At 37.7% G+C, this 22,313-nt stretch overlaps 1 long non-coding RNA gene across 1 annotated transcript in view; it reads right to left on the bottom strand.

Annotated features, from left to right (window-relative positions):
- LOC311612120 overlaps positions 1 to 22,313 on the bottom strand; it is a 36,561-nt gene that overhangs the window by 3,819 nt on the left and 10,429 nt on the right. The gene's annotated exons all lie outside the window — the stretch shown is intronic.

Genomic DNA, 22,313 nt, shown 5'->3' with positions numbered 1-22,313 from the left:
AAGTAAATAGAAAAAGACATGATTTTTTTTCTTTTAGGAACACAAAAGCGTTTGGGAAAGCTGAAAATATTATTTTATTCTTACAAACAGTAGTCTAAAAGAAGACCTCCTGAAACAGCTTGTTTCAGAGGTAACACTAGGGCATCCGTCAAAATAGGAAAGTTTTTTAATTGGACAACTTCCTGGCTTTTGCCAACTTTTATTGGTGGGAGTGTGTGAACTTTGGAACTCCCTTTAGAACTGCATGGCTCGGGATGCCTGCATGCATATATGCGTCTAGATAATTGCTATGCCTGGTTCCCAGGATATGAGCTGTGTAAAATTACTGTAGGAAGTTGTAAATGATGTATGAAATGAGAAATCTTTGCCCACTGGCAGTACATAGATAGAACAGAGATAGTGACGTGCAATCTCTTCCCTGTCATTTGTCATAGTATTCATAAGGCAGAACATATCAATAAACCTGTGTGTCAAATGTGCATACCAAACAATATCTTTTCTTCTCCTTTTTGCGGTCCCACCTCTTTCTTAAAAACCAGTTTACAAAACCTTTAGGAGGAAGGTAAAGGTAAAGAACATCTATGTTAACGATTTCAGTTACCCAACCCCAAACATGAGATGCAGACATCCTAAGCAGCACTGTGTGAATGTGCCTTTAGACTCCCAGGACTCAGTACGGCTCAGTTTCTAGACTTGCCATCCAAAGTAAACCTTTTTTTGTGATGACATATATAAAGGCTTTATCTACAATGTCTAACATACAACCACTTAGAAACATCTAAGGGTAGGATTGACGTCTTTATCTTGTGTCCCAATGTTTGAAAGACTTCAAATTTCCCCTGCCGTTGACTGGCAGAAGCAAATAGAAACAGCATTTTCTTCCTAAATTTGTTTTAATAGAAAACTCCTACGTTCACTTTTACTCAATACCCCTGACCAATCCCCACATTAAATATTTGATCAAACAATTGGAGTAATTAAACTAATACCTATTTATTATCCTCTTCTCACAAAATATCCTAGTCCCATAAAACAAATCTGAAAACAGGAACAAAACAAAACAAAACAAAAACCTTCACAAGTTGGCATATACTTTTAGACTACAAAATTCATATTTAGAAAGTAAAATAAACAGAACAAATAAACGAAGGTTGTACCTGTTTACAAAAATAAAACCAACAGGATCGAGTAACTTTTCAAAAAAAGCACATGAAAGATAGTATATAAACCAAGTATCTTTCTGGTCATCAGGAAGTTGACAGCTTAACAATGCAGAGCACAAAATACAAGAGGTGATGTTTTTCAGTGACACCTGAACTTTATATTTTATGTACACAGAGGGAAATTTAAATATTCATGTCGTTTCTCAAATATGAATGTGCCAGTTTTGATTTTGTTGAAAAAACAAAGATATGCTCTGGCGTTTGACACTTTTTACAGCAAACCATTGATGATTCTCTCTGGAAGTTGTAAAGCAAATATTTCTTTACCACGTTGCTTTATTCTTGGAGTCACAACGAAGTTTTCTTTTGCGTGATGAAGCTAAAAGTGAAATATCTGATCTTATTTCCCATCAGCAGATAAATGTATTCCAGTTTGCATGTGAGTCACATAGAGATGATGGTATCGTTCTGTTGCTTTGAATAGAATCAAAGGAGCATATATATCTACATTTGGCTTATCTCCTAAGTATCATATAAATATTATCTCATTACAACAAACACATAAAGAGCATAAATTAATGAAAAAGTCTTCAATCTCGAACAATACCCAAAAAAAAACACCCACTTTCCAATATGTTGACCCAATATTGAGATTATATTTAGAATCTATACATTGAGATTATATTTAGAATCTATACATTCTGTCCCCCACCTTTAAGATAAATATGCAGACTCACACTTCTGTTGGTTACATGTTCTCTTTCTCTTTCTACTGTCGCACTGGCCCCATTTTTGAGGTGGGCTTTTGACACTAACACACTACTACCCACTTAGCTCCTTGTTCTTTGACACAGTTCTTGTTCATCTCATTAGCTTAAGAAAATTTCTCAGTTGCTCTTTCTCCTTCTGTTTAATTATCTGTACATGCTGAAACTGGGATAGTATATGAGCAACTGACTGCTCTGTAATTCCTCTCTCATAGTATTTTTATGAGTGATCAAACACGGAAGCTGGGAAAATTCTGAGAGGACCATCTGGGTGGACAATTAAGGAACCACTTGCTCATGCCCATACGTCAGATCGTTATGCCCGCCATCCGCACAGAGAGGCTGTCAAACAGAGTCGGCCAGCAGGTATTTCGTTTCCCAGGACAAATGAAACATCCACACTTCACCCACCCCCAATGGCCATCACAACAGCACTGGGATTCATTGAGATCCGGTCAAAAGGGGAAAATCTATGAGCCAAGGAAAACAGGGTTCACTTCTGATATTGATCAGATCCTTGGTTAAGCCAATCAGTAAAACCACTGTAGTATGATCATATTTGCTCTTAGGTAGGGTTAATTATTCAAAAATTACTATAAATTGTATCATCAGATTATATATTTAAAAAAAATTTCTTTGTGGATATATAAGCCTGTCAACATCTGCATAGGACTTTATGGCATTTGTAAGACATCCACATGAATCACTAGCTCAGAGATTAGAAATTCCCACTGGGCTTCAGTTGACTCTCCAGTTGAAATATTTAAACCCACACAGTGAGGATGAGACTTAAGTGTAAGTCACATGGCACCATAATTTCCCTTTAACCCAACATTCCATCAGCAGGAACTGTCTGTTAGTGAAAATGTTGCAGAGAGGGACAGAAAATACCTACCAGGTCCTTTTGCTGGTTCACAGGACATTTCTGTTCCCTCATCGCATAGCCTCGACCGCCTGATATGCACTTCTTGCTAATCACTTCCCTGATGCCTCTCTGGAAATATTTATTCAGTTGATATCTAAACACCAGAGTTAGTTTGCGACAAAAGGTAAATTTTAACATGTGGTAGATCACACGCAACTATAAGTAGAATTTACCCTACACTTCCTTTTAAACAGCATACCTTCGTGGTGAGGAATTATACTTTTGTTAATTGTAGCTATCTGTAATTTCTAAAATTGGGAAAGCAGGATCTTTACTTTTTTTAGATGCATTGATTCATAAAAATTCATGTTATTTTTTAAAAAATATGTTATCCCTTTTGGCAGAATATAATCAAAAATTGCTTGACAGCTTGTTTTATAATTCATATTTTTGCTTCATCTTCATACTTAAAGACAATTCAACTGTATTCATGGATGACTTAATTTAACCAATTTTATTATAAGCATGAAGCCTGTCATTTCTATCTATTGAAAATGTTGTTAACTTGGTTTAAAAAAGTGGTCACATCAGCCATGAGCACATTATGAACATTGTCCATGCTTGATAAACACTTATAACATGAAACAATGTACAGTGAATAATGAAATAATGAAATATGAGATAGGTATTTTGTCTATTGAAAGGAAAGAATTTTTTAAAAAATGTTCTGCCCCTCAAATGGCAGGTAATCTAAGTCTTTTGAAATAAGGGATTCAGCTCTCCTTCATGGCAGCAAACTACTTTGTTTTCTTCAGGCGGATTTCTCTGAACAGTTGTCAACATTTTAAGAATATTTTTGCCTTTTGTTTTCTAAGAGTGCTCAAGAAAAAATGTATTGATACCTATTAGCAATTAGTAGCCTAAATTCTTGTGAAATATAAACTGCCTTCTCTAGAAAGCTGAGTTAGTCAATGTATATATTACAACGTATATATTACAACGATATTCATATTTGAATACTGCACCAAGACCATGCAAAACTGAATTTATCTTTATAGATAAATTATCTTTTTGAAATTTTTGTATTAAAAAGATCTTATATCTTATATGCTAAATTCTGGTAGTCTTTTGATAACACTAGGAAAAATAAACTTATTTATTTAATAAGGAAATTTAATAACTTATTAAAATCACCACTGAAGCATAATTCCCACTTAAGTGTGAAATAAAGTGAAATTTTATTACAATTAGAATTTTAAAAATCTATCATCTGCCTAAAATATGTTTACTATTTTGGAAAATAGGTTGTTAGTGAGATCAGATCTGAAGTTCCAAGGAAGTTTTATGTAAGACAGTAATTCATTTCTATGTAAAACCGAGTAGTATTTAATTAGTGAATTACATATAGAACATTTAGGTAAACAAATTTTTTGAGCATTCTGTTGGTCTTCTTGCCCCTGTAGATCCAATTTCCATCCTGTACTTCCTCGCACTGACCTAGAAGGGAGGCCTTATGGTCTGGATCAGTTGGGCTCTGATCCCTCTGCTTATAATTGGGTTTATGTAATGGTCCTGACATGAAATCAGAGTTTGCAGTTGCTGCTTGCCCTACCTAAGCCAGGTGTCTTGTAAGCTTCCCTCTCCTACAGATAGAATTATTTTTCTGTGGTCTAATAACTCCTGGCTCCTCTTGCTCTTTCTGGCCTAAGTGACTGCTCCCTCTTTGTTGAATTCTTTGGTTACTCTTAACCTTGGCCATGCCTTGTAAATAAATTATTCAATAAATCTTATTAATTGTCCCATTGAATGTGCTATCTATTTACTGATAGATCAAATCTCCTACTCTATACCTTAATTTATGCAGTCTTTGTTATATATTGTTTTGTTAAGTCTTACAAACTACTACTTATAAATATACATATATGTTTATATGCTCTGAATGTTTTATAAACTTTCCCAGACACTAAGCTAATGTATAATATGGCCAAAAATTGAATCATGATCTTCCGCTCAAAGTCTAGTACTCCTTTCCTGAAATTCAGTTTTCTCCTCTTCCCTCCTAAATGGCTTCCCCTTGGTGACATCCATCAGGGATCGTGTATTGAGGGCCTCCAAGCACATTGTAGTGAAACGATATCCAGCTAAATTCATAGGAACAACAGACATGTATCTGACCAGTAATCACTTTGGCCAAGAATCTCTAACTATGAGCACAAGTAAGAGGTACATTTTTCAGTGTTAGTATCAACACTGAATTTAAAGACTGTCTCCTCATGGGTCTTTGAAAGCATTAGAATTAGAGTTTCTTTTGCTTATTCTTGACAGCATGTTAAATAGGTGGATGGACAAATGGCTATACTAGACAAGACAAGAGAGCAGACTTCTAACAGATCTGAGGGGAACAAGAAGCAGCTAACTTAGATCCAGATGCTGATTGTGGGGGTAATACCAGTTCATCCAAAGCTCACTGTGTCAGGCAGGTGGACTCTAAAGAGGGAGTGTAGGTTCTGGAGTTCAATGGAGCTGTAGAGATCACCTGGAAATTTGTCCGTGGACAGCAAAACTGTGTATGTTCTGAAGGAAATGGAGAAACGAGTACTAGTAAAAATTAGGTGGGAATCTAGATTCTATGTGCTCTTCTGATATGTTCTAGAGAGTAAATGAATGTATGTCATACGTGCAATCCAGTGCTTGGCATGAAGAGTATGCATGGCATCACAAAGGATATTCAGAAAGCTACTGATAACCATGCCTCTGTTAAGATGGACTCACCATGTGGGTTGAGTCTGAGATACTGGGCAGTACATCCAAGAGATCTTAACTGAGTTAACAGAAAACTTGGGATCCAGTCATAAAATGAAATATAAGCATCTTCCCTGCATGCCTGGGCCCCACACAAATCTGCAATAGGAGACAAATGCCTCCTCACAGCCCTTCCGCAGGCTTCTCTCCACAGACACTCTGAGTCCCTCTGGCTATTCACAGTTCTAAATTTATAATACAGATTAGATCAGTGTGTCCCACAACCGACCTGTGACCCGGAACTAACTGTTCCTTACTAACCAACACCCTTATTTTGAAATCTCAGGTGTAAAGAAATCTGATAAGTCATAGTGGATCATGACAGCAAAAGGACTTTTAGGTTTAAGGTCTTCTCCTCAAGATGTTTATTAACCTAAATAATCTTTAGTTAAATATGTTTAATGTTTTGGGGAAGTACTCCCAGGAGTTATGGAACATTCGTGTATAACCATTAACAACACAGACAAGGTGAGCTTTGGTGTGTTTATGGAGGGCTGCTGCTTCTGAGAGCCATAGGAGAGAAAAGTGAAGATGCAGGAGTTTGGGACATTGTGTTTCCATTCATGCCTCTGCAGGGTTTATCAATCCCTCTTGGTGGAAGAAAGGATCAGAAAATACTGTGACATTTATTTTTTGTTAATCCTCACCCGAGGATATTTTTCCATTTTTAGTGAGAGTGGAAAGGAGGGGAAGAGAGAGAGAGATAGAGAGAGAAAGAGATAAACATCAATGTGAATGTGAGAGAGACACAACAATTGGTTGCCTTCCTGCACATGCCCCAAACAAAGCAGGGGATTGAGCCTGCAATGGAGGTATGTGCCCTTGACTGGAAACAAACCGGACCCTTCAGTCTGCCTGCCAACGCTTTATGCCCTGTGCCCAGCCAGCTAGGGCAAAATATTTGTTTCCTATGTTTAGAAAAATATTTAGAATCAAAATATTTAATTCTCAATCTCAAATTACCCCAAATGCATTATTTTCTCTTGGAACATGACTGAAATTGGTAGTAAAGTTAATCTATTGATAGAAAAGTAAAGTGGAAAATATATTTTAAAATTATATTGAAAGGGAAATAATGAATGTATAGTAACATATAAACTATTAGTTCATTAAGATTAAAGCAAGACTAATTAAAATCGTGTGTATTTTAGACTTACGTACAAACTTCTAGGCAGATGTATAAATTAGAATCATGCTATACAAACATATTTATACACAAATATCTACTTGTTTATATGACTGTGAATATACATACATAACTAAAGGAAGCATAATGAAAATGTAAATAAATGGTGTTGGGACCTTTTGTTAGGATTTTTAAAAATGCAGGCCAATACAACAAACAATATTCTATAAAGGTTCACTTTCCATGTTTAATTGGAAACTATGGTAAACTAGCCAAACAATTGCAAAACTACTAAATATGACTTAATATTTATAGAATTGTAGAGGGCTAAAACTTTTATAATTTGAAATTATAAAGTCACAAAGGAAAATATTTATAAACTTGGCCATTTAAAACTGCTGAAGGGTAAACAAAAAGATTGTAGCCAGAGAGAATGTTTGCCACAAATGTTAATGTTTATAAAGATTTCTTATGGCCCTGGCCTAGTGGCTCAGTTGCTTAGAGCACCATTCAGATATGCCAAGGTTTCAGGTTCGATCCCCAGTCAGGGCACATATAATAATCAACCAGTTAATGTATAAATAAGTGGAACAAGAAAATCAATAACTCTCTCCCTATATGAAAAGTCCTTTTAAAAAAAAAAAAAAAAAAAAGAAGAATTCTTATAAAGGGAAGAAAATAACTGAGAAATTTAATGAAGTATATTGGTATATTGTATGTAATCCAGACAAAAGTGAATACCTTTTAGAAATGAAATCAAACAGAAAAATATTCACAGTGTTTTATCATCAAAGAACTGCAAGACACTGTGGCGGGAGAGGGAGGATGATGGCATATGCCAGAGAGTAGGGGAGGCTGGGGGAAAAGTCAATGAAAAAAAAGGGAGACATGTAATACTATTTGTAATACTTTAAACAATTAAACAAATAAAAAATAAAACTTCATTCCCTAAAAAAATAAAATAAATAAAAAATTTTTAAAAAAGCAATGAGGTATGTTTACTTATTAAATCGGGTAATATTTTTTCTTTTATTTATTTTTTTACTTTGACTCAGTGTTAGCATTGTTGATAGTCTTGGTGCCTGTTTAAATTGATACACATCATCAAGAGGGGAAAATAGCTTTTCAAACTATAAAAAGTATTTATTTTTGATCCCAAAATAATTTTTGAAACTATAAGCATATAGAAATTCTCTGATTCTAAAATAAGACATGAACTTTCCTGGGAAACTTTAAAAAACAAAGAATATGAAGAAAAATCATTCGTGATCATCCATAAGCCCACATACAGAATTAACCAGAGGTAGAATGTTGCTAACATTTGACTTGATGTTTTCATATGTATACAAAATTTTATGTTGTTGCACTCATAATATAAAAATGTGTGTGGATAATACAGTTTTGGTTTTACTTTTGGCAAAAATTATTTTTTTAATTTTTCACAATGGTCATTTTTATTTATTTTTCTTTATTGATTAAGGTATTACATATGTGTCCTTATTCCCCTATCCCCCCCCCCTTTTTTATGCTAGATAATCTCCTATGTTACATCTATGCCATGATTTATTTCACCCTTTTTTATTTTTTTATCATTGGGCATTGAGACATTCTTCTCATTTCTACTCTTTAGGTAATAATGTGCTCTGTAATAGCAAAAGTTCAAAAACAATCTGAAAGTCTGGTAGTATAGGTAGTTTAAATAGAATGCATCTCGCTATAAAATTTAATAGCAACTCTGCGGTACAATGGAAATATGCTTATACTACAACATCTATCCACGAAATTGCAATTCGGAGCTCAGCTCCTCTAAGAAGCGTCACCTGGCGCATTCCATTACGCTCACCTCCCTCCCAGGCAATGGGCAGGAGTTCCAGGCTTGCTCCTGCTCTGTACCTTCAGGGCCCCTTTTTCGGGCCCCTGGTGGGCACCCAGGAAATATTAATTTTATGATCAACTGAGGAAATTTGCTAATAAAAAGACTAAATGAGATTAACAAAGCTTTGTTCATGGTCCTCGTTCCTTTTTCTCCCGGTTAGTGGTTTTCCTTCTGCAGACAGACTTTTTCCTCGGGCTTTGGGGTTCTGACCATTTGGAAATCACACCACCTTCACTCTCTCATGAGCATCGGGGTGGGGGAGGCATTCCTGCAGATTTATTCGGTTCCTATTCGCCTTGGCGAACAGACTACCCGAGTTCCGCTGGAGAACCAGACTTTTCATCACGTAACACCTGTGACAGCAGATGGCAATCAGGCATGCTTGTAACATTAACACCAAAGTAGAATAGAAAATAATACATAATTCTCTGGAAAACAAAGAGAATGTACTAATCCAGCTATAGACTATGAAAATCGGGCTTCATTTCAGCAATAATAATCCAATGTGAGAATTTTTTTTTTTTTTTTTTTTTTTTTTTTTTTGGTCTGTAGCAATTAGAAAGTCCTCAGTCATGATGGAGAAGGTGAAGTGAGATGGGAAATCTAAATTCCTTTTAAACCTGACTCATTCCATTCCGGAGTGAGATGCAGTAGAGGACTTAGGAGAGTGCTCGTTCTCTTGAGTCTCTTTCGTCCAAGTGTCCAGCCACCGCACTGCCGCTGCCCACCTCCTCCTGAGCATCCTGCCTCATCTGGACTGGGCCTCTGGCCCATCCAAGCATCTCTGTCTGGCTTGTAACTGTCAGAAGCAAGGGCGCCTGCAGTCACACACGAGGGCACCAGTCACCCAAGTCCAAGGACAAGGATGGGGTGGAATACTTGTTATTCCGGCTGGTGTGGAAAGGAAAGATGTTCGCCTTTGCTTCTGTAAAATTGTGTAGGGGGCTGCCCAGCTGACTTTGAAAGAAAGCAGAAAACTTAAAAAATGAAGGAATGAAAAAACAAACAAACACGTAAAAACCTTGCTTCTTCTGGTAAAGAGATTTTGCTCCTTACAAATGATTCGCTGTTTACAAATGATTCGCTGTTTACATGGCTGTGTTATGCAAGCCTTGCGTATCAGTGTATGCATGCTCGGAACTGCCCCTGCAGGGAAGCGGGATCCTTAAGGCAGGGTGAGAGAGCGAAACCCCATTTCACTTCCTACAAACAAGGCAGTGAGAGCTGGGATGAAAGGGGACTTTTTTGTTTTTTCAATTCATGATCTCACCACACTCACACACACACACACACACACACACGGACACACACATGGACACATACACAGTGGTGAGATGCAGAGCTTTGAAAGGTTTGAAACAAGCCTGGCATTCTTGATCATCCACACTACAAATCACATGGCTGGCTTTAAACACTCAAGCTAGTTTCACGGAGTTAATATTTCCCCTACTGCTCTTCCATCATAACTTTGGTCACTAAATAGCTATTGGCCTGTAAGCTGCTTGGCCATAGACAATGTCGCATTCACCATTGTAGCCACAGGACAGTTAAACATGTGAATTCCATGCCAAGATGAAAAGAAACCCTACTTCACTTTAAATTTTGTTTATAGGGTATTTCCACCACATAAAAAAAAAACAAATTATGCGAGTTTAATGTGTATCTACACAACAAGTTTATTAGCCATAATATTGTGAATTACATCTCTGTCTTCAAAGATTTTTCCTCTCAGACTTAATGTACTTTGATTCTTGAGTGAATCCTCAAACTAAAATAGTTTTCTACGTGAAATATTATTCATGAGTATAACAGGCCCAAAATAGAACTTTTCAAATAGCAAATCAATATATCCTTAGAGCCACTGAAAGATCCTGTGGATGAAATAATGGCAATAGTTTCCCGAGTATTTCCCCAGTGCCAGGCCCTGTGCTACCTCACCGAATATTTAACAACCATCCCTTGAGGTGTCTCCCCCTTGTTGCTATAATGACCACTTTCTAAAAGAGGGAAGGGAGGCCTGGACAGGTAATGGACAGTCTAGGTCACACCACCATATTAATCACCATATTATTCACCATATTAATGGAGGCTGGAATTCTAACCCTCTTCTCCTTGGCTCCATGCTCACAGACCCTGCTCTCTCGTTTGCTTAATAGTAATTGTGTGCCTTTCTGATGTTCTCCATTTTTACCCTTATACTTGCCAGCAAACTGCATTTTTCTGTCCCCTGGTCTTCCTGGTAGCCTTGGAGGATAGTAACAAAGTTATTTTTAACTTAACAAATCTGAATGACCAATGTTGGGATCAAAGACATAGGGCCTGTTGACCTAAGATTTTAATAGAAACAAATATTTGTTTTTTTTATTTGGTTAACACTTATTGAGCACCTACTATTTGTAAAGCATTCTCTGTGTGAGAGCAAAGTCCATGCATTTTTAGTGAAGCGAGATATTTACATTATCTCAGCATTCTGATATATAAGGTCTGATATATATTCTGGATATATAAGGTTTGCTGTATGAGATGAAAAGTTTCTGGACCGCTGTCCAGCATGGTGCCTGTGGGTAGCATGGTGCCTGTGGGTAACGTTTGCTAAGAAGGTAGGTCTCGCCCTGGACCAGTGGCTCAGTTGGTTGGAGCAACATCCAATGCACCAGAGGAATTCCGGGTTCAATTTCCGGTTGGAGTGTGTATGGGGGGCAACCAATTGATGTTTCTCTCTCACATTGATGTTTCTCTCCCTCTCCCTTTCTCTCTCTCTAAAAATCAGCAAGAACAATGTCCTGGAGTGAGGATTTAAAAAAAATAAAAGGCAGCCGAGACCGGTTTGGCTCAATGGATAGAGCATCGGCTTGGGGACTGAAAGGTCCCAGGTTCGATTCCGGTCAAGGGCATGTACCTTGGTTGCGGGCATATCCCCAGTGGGGGCTGTGCAAGAGGCAGGTGATCGATGACTCTCTCTCATCGATGTTTCTAACTCTCTATCTCTCTCCCTTCCTCTCTGTACAAAACCAATAAAATATATTAAAATAAATAAATAAATAAAAGGCAGAGCTCATGGTAGGTGTTTTCACTACAAGTGTACAGAAAAGCATCATGACCAACAATAAGGATGTTAGGCCACTAGTGGGAAAGTGTGCTTCCTCTGCATTCCAGTTGTTTTTACCAAATCCTTGGAAAAGAGACCCCAAGAGACAGAGACTTATCATTAGACTTAAAAGTTATCTGACACATTGAGCCAAATTCTCCCAACTTGTCCATGAGAGACACGTTGTGCCTTGCCACAGCTGGGGCACACAGCAACTCCGAAGTGTGACCTCCAGGAACCCCCACTTCACACAGAGCCCCTCCGCGGGCACACACAGGGGTCCTCGAACCCACAGACAGGAGCTTAAAGGGGCTGTGATTCCAGCCACTGCCAGCTCCGTCACTTAATTGTGTAGCACTCTCGTCTAACCCAGAACACTGTTTCTCCGGTTTAGAAGGAGTACATAAATTGGTATTGTGGGGTTTAAGCAAACAATGTGTGGGTCTCCTAAATAGAAATGGTGACAGGAGTGGCACTTACAAAAATTAAACAGGGGCGGTAAGGAGTGGCAGTGGCAGAAATTGGAAATGCATAGCAGGCCAGTCACAAGTTGGTGTCATTCATTCTGTCGTTTCTCATCATACGTATAAAGATAAGGCTTCCCATAGGAAGCAAGTCTATAAGCTCACAAATGCAGTTCTAAATTCGGTCAGAGGGTGTTTTTACTGGCTTTACAAAATGAGGGAGAAACAGCCACGTCTTCCAGTGAAGCCCAGGGCGATTAAACACTTCAAACTAGGAGTCCGGGAGGCACACATTTTAAGTGGACCAATTGAGGCACAGTCTCTTCGGGGAATTTTTGTTTTAATTCACAAATAAAAACACAAATGTCCAAGACAAAAACCTGAAAGACTTTGAGTCTCCGAATATGCAGAATTGCTGTGAAATTTTTCAAATTTTTTAATGTGATCAGACCTTTTCGTTTTAAACTATTACAAAATGTATTTTTAACATGGTATGATTTGTGTTGATTTCATGTTTAAGGCATTTAGGAAATAGGAATGCATAAACAAAAACATTTTACACCTGAAGATCTGAAAGAATCCCAGCAAATATACCATCAGCATCCTTGATGCTTTTAGACAGAAATGTACCTGTGGGCACCTATCAAACACTTAATAAGAGATGGCTTCTCAAGGCAGTCTGCAAACTCTGGCTCCATCTAAATGTCTATCAGGGCCAATCAGGAAGTTGGGGTCCCCGTTTTTCTAAGCAAGCATCCCCTCATCTTTGCAGGCTCGGTGCTTGTGAAGCCTTCATAAATCTCATAAATCAGATTATACCCCCAGGTCCAAACACGCCACGTGTGGGGAGCTCGGCAGACAGCGAGTCCACAGCAGAGTTAGGGTCTCCTTCACCGGGGGCGCGGATTGCATTGGCACAGAATCCCGATAGCCATGCACCCATCGGGCTGACGAGCTGCCAGGGTATCATCCCGTTTGACAGAAAAGCACCTTTTCTGTTAGCCTGCAGCACAGCTGGGACTGGACACTCCTTTACATGTACCTCCATGTGTGCTTTGCATGTGACATGTACTGAACTGGGCCAGTTGGACTTCGGTGAATGGACTGCAAACGCAGGTTCCAGTGGCATAAAGCATCTTCCTCCATTTGCCACCGCTGCTATTTAACGTGCTTTGATCCCAACCTGCTAACATTATCCACGTGGAAGAGAAGCAACTGAGATTGGTTATTTTAGCTTTAGTTCTAATACTGAAGTGTCTGCAGGAAAAAGGGGGTTAGGGGGGCGGGAAATAGAAATGTAGAATTATTTAATTTTTAGACTTCAACCTAAAATGGTATATTAAAATCGGGGGGAAATGTAAACCTTTCCCTTTTCTGGAATTATAGTTTATAGTGTTGTATTTATTGGATGCATTCACGGGCTCCCCGAGGATGGGAAATGTATGGAAATGTATGTGCATCGCTAAAGAAAGAGGCAAATTTATTCTTTCCCCACGTCCTGCTCTTCTTCGCAATCGAGGCTTTTAATTCAATACAGAGCCGGGATGAGATGGAGCCAATTTCCTGGTCTCTATGTGTGACAAATGCTGAAAGTGGCACGAGATTAACAAATTACTTGAAGTATAGATCTTAAATTTTTTTTTTCTCTCTCTCTGTTTCTCTAAATCAAAACCCAGACTTGACTTGAAAGGAAGCCTTCTTTCCAATTCAGGCAAGACATAGGATCTTTTCTCCCTCTGACTTTGAGGTGAAAAGGTGGGGTGCGTGGCAACCCACTAGCCATTTTTAAAAAGCGAACGCCGTCCCTGTAGGAAAGCTCACAGGGATCAGGTATTCGGAATAGGAAGGTATTTGAATTGTAATTTGGTGTCTTTGGTTGATAACTCCAATGTGTGATTTGGTAAAGATTTAAAAAAAAAAAATCCTTTTGGAATAAGTAATCCTTCCAAAAAATAAAAGCACAAGATGAAAAGCAGGGGTACAAGTTGTTTATTTCTGCATCTTTATGGGTAAAAATATGTTTACTCTGCCAGGCCCTAAATAAATGGACTTGTTTTGCTAATAACACTTCTTAGCTTGGTTTTCCATGAAAACGACCCAGGCTGGGCTCCTTTCCCTAAGCTCAGACTCACGTGTGTGATGTAATCCAGATAGCTCACACCCAACAATAAGAACATCTGCGACGAGAGAAGCACGGAACAGTTGCGGGATTGTTTAATTTGGGAGAAAATGACCGTGTGGGATAATCACCTGTGCCTGATTTGATTCCTCCTCTTTGTCCAGAAACTTTGCTTATGCTGCAATAAGGAATCGACGGATGATAGGAGAGAGCCATTGAAAGAACTCCCCGGAAACGAGTTTGGGATTTGGCTCACTCATTCCAGTTTCTGCCTCGTCATAATCCACCTGGTTAGCCTGGGCTTAAGCGATAGAAAAAACCCCAGCTTTTTTTTTTTTTTTTTTTTTTTTTAAACAAGCACAATCTTACTTTCTGGTCCCCAAACATGGCAACACGCTTAACATTCCAGCAGTGTGCTGTGCAGCTCTTGCATCTCAGTCACCCAATCTCCTTTCACGTATCTGCTCATGTTGACAGACTATGTCATAATACATCAGCGGAAGATCAGCGCCGAAGAACAAAATTTCAGCGCCTGACAGCAGGGGGAAAACTGATTTTCAGTATTAAATTAGGAAAAGTGTACCATTACCTCACTCCCAATAAGCCTGCTACATCCAGAAAATAAGGTGTCTGCTCTAATCACAACTATGCAAAGGCTGCGAGGGTGGCTTATATCTTTGGTGTCTCCCTTCGACTGACAGCTAATTATATATATATATAATGTATATCTTGGAAGCACATTGAGAATAAAAAAAAATCCTTCATGTAGTATTACATGGGTAAAAATATGTCTGCCAAATGTTTGGGGGGGAGGGGGCGGCTTTCCCCTATTAATCAGCAGGCACCTATTGACCAATGCAAAGGAAATGGCATTCAGGCTCCTGATAGAAGTTAGGTGCCTTTTCCCATCAGCTCTGGTTTTCTGGAGAAGCTTGAACAATATCTGCAACGCCTAATATGCCTTTTGCAGCCCAGGACCGCATCTGCCACTTGGACTTGGACACGTGGCCCCGGCTTGGACGCCCCGCCGCCTATGCACTGCCCCCTTGTCTATTACCTCGGGCTTGTGCTGTTCCCAAATATTGACATCATCTCCTTTTATCAGCATTAACTGCTCCGGAGCTTCCCGGGCTCCCGCTCAGCTCTGTTTCTCCCTATTGATTATCCTCCTCCCTCCAGCAGGTAGCCAGCCAGCGAGGCTGTCCTGAGAAATAGCTTCCAATGACTTTATACGCACAATTTACACGGAATTGTTTAAAGAAGATATTAGCCTCCATACAAATCAGTGAACCTCATTTAGTCAATACGGCAGGATTCCTGCCGCTGGCTCCCTGTGACCGGCTAGTCCTCCAGTCAGCTGCTGGCCCCAACCTGCACGCTAGCCACAGTATTCAGTTTCATATTAAAATGAAGCGGGGGTGGCAGTTTCTTTCTTTCTTTCTTTCTTTTTTTTTTTTTTCCTCTCTTGCTTTTCTTTTTGAAATCTTTTCAGTCCACTTTTTTACATCACCTCGCTTGAGCCATGTGATAGTAATATATTTTGAAATATAAAAACCTGAGATTAAATGTTTGATTTTTGACAGTGTCCTTAAATATAATAAATTCAAAAGGAAATACTGTTAAGTTAAAATGGAGTGTTTTTCATTAAGTCCAATCAAATGGTAGACAACAAAGGATCTTTTATTTGAGAATATGAAGTGAAAATGAAAACCAGAAAACCTTGACTAAGAAAAGGTCCAGCTAAATTATGTTAGAAGGGGGTATCCAGATTGAGCTTGGGTGTTTCTTTTTGCTAAAAGCGAATTAAGCTGAAATATGTTATAAAGAAATATCTTACAAAGGAGCAAAACGCGATGCTTTCAGAAAAGAAAATAAGGTCGAAGGACAGTTGACTTTGAAAATAATTCTGCAGAGACATCACAGATGGAAAAAAAAAAAATCGCCACAGCATCTGATCCTTTCTTATAATCATAACAGGGAAACGTTTTGGGGAAAGTAACACTAGTCCCAGTTTTCTCTCCCATGGATGGCAAGGCTGTAAAATTCTAGAAGGAATGTTTACATTTCAGAATTACCCCTCCGTAAACTCCTGGTTTATGCTAGGTAATGAGATGATATCCAAATGTTGAAAACAGGAAAATTCAAATGAAAATCTAAATGTGAAATATAATATAATGAAATAACTGAGCAACATAATACTGCCCCGAATGTTTGTGCAAATATTGCAAAACGAACTGCAATACATTAAAATTCTTCTGTGGTTATGTAATACGCAAGCGAAGGTTTACACAGAAAAGCTTTAGCTATCAAAACGGGGATCTTTATATCGTAGCATCCTAAATTGTTCACTTAGAAACATCACTAACATCACGGAGTGCGTTCTGAAAAGTTGTCACGAGATCTATCGGCGTATTTCTTTGTAAATTGAAACAGGTAAGAATAAAACGTACTGATCAAAATCAGTCTGTTATCTAATGCATCCTCTTGCTTCGGTGGCTGAGTGGCAGAAAGATGTGGGGAATATGAGTGGGGGAGAAAATAACCATCTCAGGTTGGAAAATGTTTAAGGGCTGTGCATCCCTTTTGTAAGCAAAAGGCAACAGTGAAGCAAAATGACCATTTTAAGTGAGTGAAAAATAATAGCAGAATTTTGAAAATTAATATAGAAGAGCCATTGAAATAAAATTACATCACAAATTATTGTGAATCTTTCGATATTTCCTCTTGTTTACTGTAAAATGTGAAAGGTGGTTTTTGTGTGACCTTTTCTTTTCATTTCTTTTCTTATAATAAATAAAAGTGTATGCCTTACATATTCACTTAGACACAAGAACATTCTCAAGGAAGCATAATAGGCACAAACAATGCACACAAATTAAGATGCCTTTTTAAAATGAATAGCAACAAAAGAGTCTAATAGACATTTCAGATAAATAACAATGCTGATATTTTTTCCAGAGAAACTTTCTAAATTAACCATGATGCCTTAAGTGTGTGATTTTCAAATTATGTCAAAACATAAAATTTACAAGACTGTTTCATAGTGACTTTTAAAAGAAACTATTTTTTTTAATTGATTAAATTTCTAAACTATAAAGGGAAATAATTTTGTTTAGTTTATGTAGACCCATCTATAGAGGAAAACATTTTTCTAGATTTATAATTTTTACAAACCCATGAATGTTCATATTTATGATTCATATCAAAAATTAATTTAAGGTCTATAGTGACTGCCTGCATAGATTACCAAGATGAGGTCAGAAACCTTATGTATCATTTCATTGAATTAGTTTTAGTAGCAAAAAGTGCTATACTGAGTCCAGATATTTCAAATAAATCAGTTTTCCATAAATATTCTGACTAGTATCACCTAGTAAGGAAGAATATTTTATACCAAAAATTAACTTTAAAAGTAATAGCATTGAAATATATGGAATATTATTCTTTTTGAAGGAATAAACTTGTCCAAACTTAGCAGACCCATCCCCACACCCTCTCACACATAGTTTGTCAGGAGAAATTATATTTTTATTGCTAAACTGAAAATGAACCTATCAAGGTAATTATTATGTTGTTATCTTTGCAATTATGTAGCTTTTACCATGTGTAAACATTTCATTTAATCCTAATTTTATATATTTAGCAATATGCCATAAGTATTATCATTATTAATTTTGTGTATAGTGGAAGTATTTTAAAATACCATCAAACACAACTATCCAAATTCTAAAACAAAAACAAACCAACAAAGCTCTAATAATTTCATTCGATTAAAAAAATCATATCGCTAATTATTTCATCATCTCTTTATTTTCAAACCATATACTTATACAAAAATATGCATATAAGCAGAATACAAAATTTAAGGACATTCATATTAGCCTTCTTAAACATAGAAAGTGCATTCATGCATCCATTGCCATTCGTGGAAAATACAGAGATACTATTATATATAATTTGTATAAATACAGGTATATCATTATAGAGATCTTGTCTATATTATAGTGCTGTGAAGAAAAGACTTCTCATAACCTAGAATAGAGCGATAAAAGTGTGTGTGTGTGTGTGTGTGTGGTATGTGCTCAGCGCTCACTTGTAGAGACAGAGAAAAAGAACTGGCAGCTTCACAGAGAGGTGTTAAAGGTAGGCTATTAATATGTTTAAAAAATGTATATGAAGGCATTATATTATACAAAGAAGTATCATTGACAGTTTTTCGTTCTTTCGGTCCCGCCCCCTCTTTCTCTCTCTCTCTGTGCATGGTGTATGTGTGTGTGTGTGTGTGTGTGTGTGTGTGTTCCACAGCTAACAAGAAAATGAACATTTGAGATGAAAGGAAAAGATAACTGTATAAAAATTTAAAACAGGGCACTTGGGTTAAAATTGCTAAATTAAATTTTAAATCCAATTGGGTTTCCTTTTCTGAAACATGAAATAAGGAGCCTATAAAATGGGCAGGAGATTCAAAACATAGTACGAAATGTTTTCCTTACAAATGTTTCCCATGTAAATATTTGTAGCACTAACACCCTATATTATTAGAAACCCTGAAGGCAAACAGGAAAATATCATGGAATAAACCTAAAGGGGTTGTCTTTATAGCAGAACAATCAAGACTCTATGCAAAGACGAAGTTCCTCGTCATTTCATTCTGACTTACCTGTTTCAAATCACCTCTTTTAATGATATTTATGTATTGCTCCTTGTTGGCTTTTCAAATTTTGCTATTTTGTAAATATTCAAGGGCGGAAAACAAATAACATCAAGAATTTACCCTGCTACCTGATAGTTAATATCTTGACCACCTTGAAGATTATGCATTTAACTAGTTCTAACCTCAGTAATACTAGTGCTACCGCACTGGGGTGATGCAGCTAAATGGCCCCCACAGAGATGAGCCCCTTATTAGTATCATCACCAACCCTGGACTACCTAGATTTCTAAAGCCTTTAGTCTAAAAACACGTCTCTATACTAAAATAACGCTAGTTAATAGTAAGGGTAGCAATGTGGTTGTTTTTCATGAAGTTGACTGAAAGCAGTAGGCAAGAAGTTACCTGAAATTCTCAAGAAGACCTATGTATTCTCTAATTCCTAGGTGATTAACAAGCATCAACCTACACCCTGCACTGCCTCCCTTCGGGACGGTAAACTAATAATACAATAGAATGCAAGCAGGAGTGGGGGTGATGGAGAGGCGAATACCTTTTTCTTGGCACCACAAAGGGGTGAGGGCCTAATTATTTTTAAGTATAACCCGACCACCCTCTTCTCATGCTCAGCTGCACTGAGTGACACTATTTGTGATGCCCAGTGTGCTGAAACTGAGCAGGTTGCTGTCAGTTTAAAAATGACTATAATAAAAGTGACCATGAAGATGGATCTTGTGATTTTGCGTTTCTAATCAGTCATCTGTGAAGAACACTTTTGCTTTGATTCAGCAGACTTGTGACAGCCATGATTGATAGTGCGCGAGGATGAAGAAAGGTTATTAACTGTCTTCCTATTAAGCTCAATGTATTATTACCCCTCTAGGTGCATCTCATGCTTTAAGTTAAAGTACTGACTCAGGTAAGGTCAAGAATGAACTCTATGGAGATGGTATCCATTCTGCTGAGAACGGGCAAGGCATCTTTGCATTGCTGCTTTTTTATTTTTAATTAGCATTTAAACTACATATAATTCCCCTGTCTTATTCATTAGCTAAAATAGAGAAATTTCCTCCTAACAGCATCCATACTGAAAACACTGAACATATATAAAATGGCTTTAAATGCAAAGTTTTCAGTGCAGAGCTAAGCAACATGTGTGTGGCATGTACACAGTATTTACTTAACTGGGTCACACATCATATAATTTGAGGGTATTTTTAAGTATAGACACTAAACTTGATTTTTGATTAGAAGGTAATTCTCTGTGTAGTATATGCAAAGGTGGTTTTAATTTTCAATCATCCATACAATCAAACCGATGAAAAAAGAAACAAAACTATTTTTTTAGAAGCTCAAAGATCTACTAGAATATCTAGATATTTGTTTTTTAAAATGCAATGCACTAATTTATTACTTCCATCTCATTTTAATATTTTTATTAATATTACACATAGATGAGCATTTAAATGGCAGTTCTGTTTCATGTCTTTGACTGCTATACATACACACAAACACATCCATTTACAAATATTATTATAGATCCTAAGGTATTCTAAGTTTTCTGGTAACTGAGGATAGACTCTTAAGGGAAATAATAAAATTTTAAATGTTATCACATTTCCTGTGTTCATTGACTCTTACTGCAGCCAAAATAGAAGTAAGAGATTTTTGTACCTTTCATTTACCGGTAACTTTCCTTTAAAAACATTTCAAATTAACAAATTTGGTTTTGGGAGATAGATTAAATATATGCATTTTCATTTAAATTGTAGTTCACCTTCCCCACTGTCAACACTCAGTTCATGCCAAATGTAATGTGGAATAGCAAAAAACTATTTAAGGATATTGATAACTTGGCATTGAGATATCCATTTAAGCTATAGCCAAATTTCAGATCTGTGTGCCTGGCGGGTCATCACTGAACAACTCTGCAGGGTGGCACAGAATAAGAAAATGTTACGGGGTGTTATTAGCATATTAGTGCATGGAAAGTCATATTATGCCCCAAAGTTTTCCCTAGTCTATCATGACCTACTATCCTTCAGGGTCAGTTATTTACACCCGTTTTTTTGGTCTGTAATGCATTTTGAAATGTACTATTTTAATATCAGGATCCATCAACAGTGAAATACAGAGAAAGTAAGGAAATGGATTTCAAGATTTCATTGAATTCCTCTGTAGAGCCACAAAACTTGGCTCTCTGTCCTCCACTGCTTAATATTGCAATCGCTGTTTAAGAAAGCTTTCCAGGGCTCCCGTATTTCATGCATGCCAAGTATAATTTAAATACTTACACACTGAAAGCCTCTTCATAACAAATGTTGGATCAATATGAAAATTGTTTATTTAGGGAATTGTGTTTATGTGGAGTGGACTTAAGGGCAGATTTTTTTTAATGCATACCAGGTTTCCTCGAAAAGACACATTATTAAATGCATTTCTCTTTCTGCCAGAGACCGACTTGCATTCTGAAACTTAGAAATTTAGCAACGATCTGAGTGACAGACAGGGACATGTGGTCATGGGCCACATTCTATATTCTTGTACAAATATTTGTCAAGGGTTTCAAAATGAAATTATAAGCTACGAAATAATATGTTGTGTGTTTCTCAAAAACGTCTCTTGCTTTTAAAAACAAAAAGAAAAGTGCAGTGTCAGTCTACCCTGTGGTAATGAACAAGATGTTCTGAACTATTGCTGTTAGCGGAAGTCCTCTCTTCTCCCATCCGCCTCCTTGGGAGCTTCTCAGGGAAAAAAAAGAGGAAATACAAAGGCCCAGGAGGGACACTGACATTTCCTGGAAACCGTTTCCTGGTTTCCTCTGCTACTTCTCTTCAGAGAATCCAGATCTAGGCCGCAGGCCCGTGACACCCAGGACACAGTTTGTGAAAGAACCAGGCAAAGGCGGTTTCAGGTAAAGTTTGGTCAGTTCTAAGGCAGTCAATCAGCATTGCTGAAATTGGTGTTGAGCAATATATATATATATTTTCCCCAGAACCCAACACTGGCAGACTAAAAAGGAAACATGCAACATTTTCCTTTATCCTTTCGGAACCCAGAACAGAATATTGCACTCATTTTGTCCAAGCAAGAGATGACACAAGTGAAGAAGGATCTCGCACCCCTGACATTTGGTTCTGAGGCTGTTGAGACTTGGCTCCAGCCACTCTGGGCACAAGGCATCCTTAGTTCATGGTATCTAAGGCTTTGGTGACTTTGAGCTTGAAACACTCCTCTGAGGCAACCCCAATCCTATATGCATCACTCCTCCTTCTCCTCCTCTTCCCCTCCCCGTTTCACTCCTTCTCTTCCTCTTCTTCCTCCTCCTGTCACTTCCTGGGGACTTAGGGTCCGGGAGGGCAGGGCCTGGGTGGTGCGCATCTGTGCAGCCA

The sequence above is a fragment of the Pipistrellus hanaki genome, assembly GCF_964339955.1.
Source record: "Pipistrellus hanaki genome assembly, chromosome: 17".
Classification (NCBI taxonomy): Eukaryota; Metazoa; Chordata; class Mammalia; order Chiroptera; family Vespertilionidae; genus Pipistrellus; species Pipistrellus hanaki.
Note: the sequence above shows the minus strand (reverse complement) of the source record. Positions and strands in the feature narration are given on the sequence as shown.